At 38.3% G+C, this 5809-nt stretch overlaps 1 long non-coding RNA gene across 2 annotated transcripts; it reads left to right on the top strand.

Moving 5' to 3' along the window:
• Positions 1-3641, top strand: LOC121970539. 2 transcript variants are annotated; one of them, XR_006108949.1, is made up of 8 exons: positions 1-410; positions 480-704; positions 1104-1180; positions 1602-1672; positions 1748-1855; positions 1949-2051; positions 2337-2417; positions 3415-3641. It is a non-coding gene; the product is annotated as an uncharacterized LOC121970539 (long non-coding RNA). The 2 variants fall into 2 exon arrangements; XR_006108950.1 differs by lacking the exon at positions 1602-1672.
• Positions 3642-5809: the final 2168 nt, after the last annotated feature.

Genomic DNA, 5809 nt, shown 5'->3' with positions numbered 1-5809 from the left:
GCCGATCCTTTTAATCCCGAGCCTGACTTCTGCTCTGCGCGCCCGATTCCTCTCTTCCCAGATCTCCCCTCTGCTTGACACGCTCTCTCTCACGGACGACTCGAAGACGACGGAACGGAGCTTCGACCTTCGGCGATCGACAGTGTCACTTGAGGAGGAAGTCGCCGGATCTCGACGATACCGGCGAAGTCCAAGCCATCTTTAGTAATCGATACCTAGGGCACGACTGATCGCCTGCTTCTCGCCGGACCTTTTCTTCTTTCCTCGGCACTGCCGGTGTAGATTTATTCCCGGAGCCTCAAGGATGAGCTATCTTGTTCTTCTTTGATTTCCCGCAAACCTCAGCGCCGAACCTTTCCTCGATTCCTCCTCTTCCTCTTGTGGCGCTGTGCCCTAGCCGGATCTTGGAGGTAAGGCATCGTACTCTGTGGGTTGTTGAGATGTTGTGTGACCGATTCTTCTTTTCCCTTGCTCACCAGAGACGTTCGATTGTTGAGGTAATCTGGTGGGGGAGTCTTCCTCCGGCAGCAACCATCTATGGTTGAGGATCAGCAGAAAGTGAACTGTTGATTGCCTCTAAACCTTACGTGAGAAAGATTCCAGCAGGGAAGTTTAGTTATGTGGTGTTCTTTGGTCCCATCAGCTACTCTTTCATGGCAGTAACGATTCTGGATTGGGGATCAACAGAAGGGGCTGAGCTTGAGGTATGTGTAGGGGTTTTGATACATGATGTAGATGATTGTTAGATAGGTTTATGTGTTGAATTAGGGATGAATTGGATCACATTGGTTAATTGAATTTAGAATAGCACATGTGTAGTTGAATTTAGATCATGGTGTAATCTGATCATTTAGTAGTTAATTGTGCGGACAAGTTGTTTTGTTTACAGTTTCTTTTCTTTTCTCTATTTTTGAGTAATTTATTTCTGCTCGAGAAATTTGTACTTTGACACTTTTATTACTTGTAAGTTGTATCCATGTTCTCTTTTATATAATGCTCAGTTAGATTAACATAGGGACATTGCAACTGATATATCTATATATTCTGGAACTCTATAAAATCAATTACTAGTGCTTGGTTGTTACATTGCACTATCCTTGCAGTTAAGATTGGGAGGCCAGGGTATAGGGTCTCAAAGCAATTTGATCCAGAGACAAAACAACGGTCTCTTCTATTTCAGGTTTCACCTAGTACTTTTATAATATTTTGATTAATATATCTGGTATTATGATTTCAATTTGCACACATTATGATTTCATTGACTCATGCCCATCAAGTGTTTGATTAAATGTCTCTTCCATTGTATATGTTTTAGTTGATACAATTTCTTTAGTTTAATTCCAAGTAATGCTTGTTAGTTTAGTGATTTATGTTCCTATGATGTTTGTTCTTTATTTGAATGTAACTAGTTTAGGTTTTGTCACATGCTCTAGTTTATGTTCCTATGATTTATGTTCCTATGATGTTTGTTGGATTCTCTAAGGCACCGCATTCATGATGAGAATTGGAAATATATAGTAGAAATGTGAGTTCATATTTATTTTTATTAAGCATTTATGTTAATACAAAACTCATATATAAAAAATCATTAATATATGAAGGACCTTAAGATTGTTTAATTCAAACAAGGGAAGGAAAGGTAGAAAAAAAGGCTATGTGGGAAGTAGTAAAGGTATGTGTAATTATATATAACAATCTTCCTTCATGTGTATGTTTATCATTAATAATTTGTATCTAATTACCATAGGCTCCTCGACAACAAGATGCCAAACAATGTGGTTATTATGTGATGTGATTTATGAGACAAATTGTTGAAGAAGTTGAAATTATCGAGAGAGATTCCCTACGATCTATAGTAATGTTTTCTTGCTTATGTCTCAAATTATTTGAAATAAACTATTTAAAATTTGCAAAGTCAATGTTGATTTTTTTTCATTAATGTTCACAGTTCACACAAAAGGAGTATTCTCGAGAAGAAATTGATGAGGTGCGATCGGAGTTGGCAGAATGTATACAAGATCATATTTATGAGTAGATGCGTTCAAGTTTATGTAAGTTCATTACCTTGTTTTAGCTAAAGTTTATGTAAGTTCATTATCTTTAGCAAGAAGCAACTTCTTGCTTCTTTGGAATCCATTATCAGCTATGCTTGTTAGTTTTTTCCTGCACTCTCATATTTTCAATGGATTGGCCATGGACATTGTATCTCTTAGTTCTGTTTCGTGGAAGGTTTCTGACAAATTGAATTTCCAGATACAATAGCTTTTATCTCTCAGATTATTGCAGCTTAGATACAGGAATACCTGTCCATTTGCTGACTATTTCTGCTGTCACAGCCAACCCTTTGTTTCAAAGTATTTTGATGTTATTGATCCTTCAAGGACGAACAACAATCTTTGACAAAGTTTCAGAACAAGGTAGCAGCAACTTGATTTCTTAACTTACCTTTGCTAATGATATCATTTTGTTCTTTTTGCTCATATCAAGATTGTGTGAGTGATATTGTCCAATTGAAGATGGACAGTCTGGAATCAGACTGTGTTCATCTTTTATGCTGAATTGAGAGCTACTAATATATAATTGGTACAACTTCCACTCTAGAACATAGAACCATTTGTTTCAACAAGGTGTAGTAAAGTGTCAAATTACAAACTTTAACACCTCTTTACCATCATTTCTAGACATTATGATTTCATTCTTTTCCATTAGTAAAGTGTCCATCTCTTGCAATTATGAAGCATGACATTCTACATTCTCTACAATTAACTGTTTGACGAACAATCCACAAACTGCATTGTGATTCGTTTGTGGATTGTTATGGCTGTAACATCTATGCTTGTTGATTCTTGTTTCATCTCTCGTCTAAACTATTAAATTTTAGATTATTTTTCCTTTCGTCCTGAACAAACTTTGATTTCACAGTTAGACCTTTTAGTTTTATGGAAATCTACATTCGTGTAAGAGTTGAATGAAATCTAGATATCAAAATATTGTCTAGTGAAATGTGGAAACGTTGATGAGCTCATTCCATTTTTTGAAGCCTACTGCTTCTTGTTTATGATGAGTGGATGAAACGTTGGTGAGCTCATTCCAAATTCTGAAGCCTACTGCTTCTGTAAAGAAACAGTTATGCTGTAGGAATTCATTCTGTTGAATCCATTCTGAAGCTTACTGCACATACTAAAGAATTCATTCCATTCTGAAGCCTACTGCACAGACTAAAGAATTCATTCTGTTGAATCCAGATTTTCTATCCAGATTTTCTATGGCACTACATCTAGAATTATGATTATTTTGTCTTTCTCAATCCAGATTTTCTCATTATTGTATGGTGTGAACTGTGACCTTTATTTTCAGCTTTAAGAGTTAAAAATGTCTTTTGCATTATACTGATGGTATTATTTTCTGTGGCAGATACACAGTGGTAGGTGTTTTGTGCCAAGTCTCAAGCCGACAATCCTTTTTGAACAATATTTCTAGTAGAAGTAAGCATGCAGATCGTTATCTTCGAGGCCGGCTCACTATTTTGTGTTTGTTTGTTTTAAATTTGAATGTCACTATCTACTATGAAACAGAACTATTTAGTCTTTGTATATAGTTGAATTCTTCTATAAATTCTAATATTTTGTGGTTGTATTCTATTGTTTTGGTTTCAGTTTGAAATCATTAGCCGAGCTGATTAAATGCTATTTTATATGTCAAATTCGAATCTAGACATGGTAAAAGAAAATTAATAGTTTTGTAAATATAAAAAAATGATTTTGAAAATAGTTTTTTTTTTATTTTTTATTTTAAAAAGATAACGTTTTTAAAGCGTTGTAAAAGTGTTGTCTTTGTCAAAAACAACAACGTTTTTAAAAGCGTTGCAATAATGTTGTTTTTCAGAAAAAAGACAACGCTTTTAAAGCGTTGCAAAAGCGTTGTCTTTGCTACAAACGACAACGCTTTTAAAGCGTTGTCGTTGAGCAGACTTTTAACAACAGTGCCTTTAACAACGCTTTTTCAGGCACAAAGACAACGCTTTAAAAGCGTTGTCTATTAGTTTTTTTCTTGTAGTGACTGTGGCTACAGTAGAATGCGCATACCTCCGTTGCAGCTGGGGATCCTATATATAGGGCTCTCAGGGGTGCGTGTACATGCTCCTTTAGGTGCACACGCACCTCAAAGCTCTCCCTGATAGGACGTGTTAGAAAAGTGTACCTGATACCATACCTTAACAACCCGAGCATATCCTGACAAGACAGTAGAAGCTTCTGTCGTACGATTCTCTGTCTGATCATGCCGTTGACCATGCTGTCTGTCTACGACACGGGTCTCGTGGAGGATACCAGTTGATCTTGCCTTTGTCTGCTAGTGGGCCGAGCAGGTGGGCCGCTCGACCATCTTTTGTATGCTAGCAGACCGAGCAGGGAGGCCACTCGACTACTTCTGTTGTCTGGGCCGAGCGGGACGACCGTTCGACTACTTCCATTGTCCAGGTTTGCTGGGACGGGATTGTGCTTTGATGGTTGTGATCTGACCTATGGCTGATCCAGATATCTGCCCGACACCTACCCAGCTGCTCGACAAATGACTTGTCGGTCGGCGCCTGCTTTGGTGATAGTTTTGAGCATCAGAAGCTCGATGTGAGACCGAGCTATAATAACGTCGGACCGGCCATTCCCTAGTCCTATCGGCAGATGAGGTCGCCCGATCAAACGCTAGCCCGGAGCGTTGACCGCCTTGACTTTGACCTTCCACGTGGCGTCGACCTCTCTGCGGGGCGGGGCCCGACCTCGTCACCGGATCAAGAGAGGAGGGTGAATCTTGTTTTAAAGCTTTTCTTTTTTTCTTTTTAAAACTTTTCAGAAAACCAAGTATGCAGCGAAATATAAAAATATGTTTGTGTTTTTTACTTGGTTCGTAGTCCTGTGACTACTACTCTAAGGCCCACAATCTTAGACCATTTAGATTAGGTAATCCACTAAATTCTCTCCCCAAAAACCTTTAGGCAGAGAAGTCAAATACAAAATTGGAGAGAGTATAACAACCTACACTTTCTTATACAAGTATAATAAGAATAACAAAAAGATCGAAGATAGAAGTTGCGGTGTTCTTGCTGCAACAGTTGAGCCTAGTATACAAAGTCGCACCAAGCAGTTGGGCGTAAGCAGCACAGCAGAATCAACTTGAAAGCTTGAATAGGAATAATCTTAAGTGCTATGGACAAACCCTCCTTATATACTGCATTGGGGGTGCCACCAATGACTCAGGGTGCCTCCATCAACTCTGATTTAATCCCAAGTATTCAGTGTTTATCCATTTAGGGGCACCTCCAAGCGGCTAAGGGTGTCTCCAATGCTTCGACGTTATCAACTCCGAGGTGTCACAAAAGCTGAAACTTCATATTCAAAGTTTATCTCCTCTAAGACACCTCCATCCATCCAGAGCGCCTCCAATCATTCACTCAAGGCACCTCCAATTAACTGATGCATCTTAAGCACTACCCATCCAAACTTTATTTTTTTCTCTAGGCTCCTACAAAACATGTTAATCAAAAATAGTAAAATACTTGTAATGTAGAGTTAGCACACATAATAAAATTATGAATTAGATCCTATCTAACACGACTAGGATTTAGTATTGGTCTCAACTTAAATTTTTAAAATATATCTAAGTTGGATCAGTGCCTATAGTCTCATTGGACTTGTTCTTCACTGGATCCCTTTTCTTCATTTGCTTACCTAACTTATTATTTACAGAATCACTTGACTCGACGTCTGACCCACTAAGTCTTCTTGCCAGATGCCCCATCTGGACTTCAGTCAGT

Source organism: Zingiber officinale, chromosome 4A (assembly GCF_018446385.1).
Source record: "Zingiber officinale cultivar Zhangliang chromosome 4A, Zo_v1.1, whole genome shotgun sequence".
Taxonomy (NCBI): Eukaryota; Viridiplantae; Streptophyta; class Magnoliopsida; order Zingiberales; family Zingiberaceae; genus Zingiber; species Zingiber officinale.
This window is presented reverse-complemented; position numbering and strand designations above follow the sequence as displayed.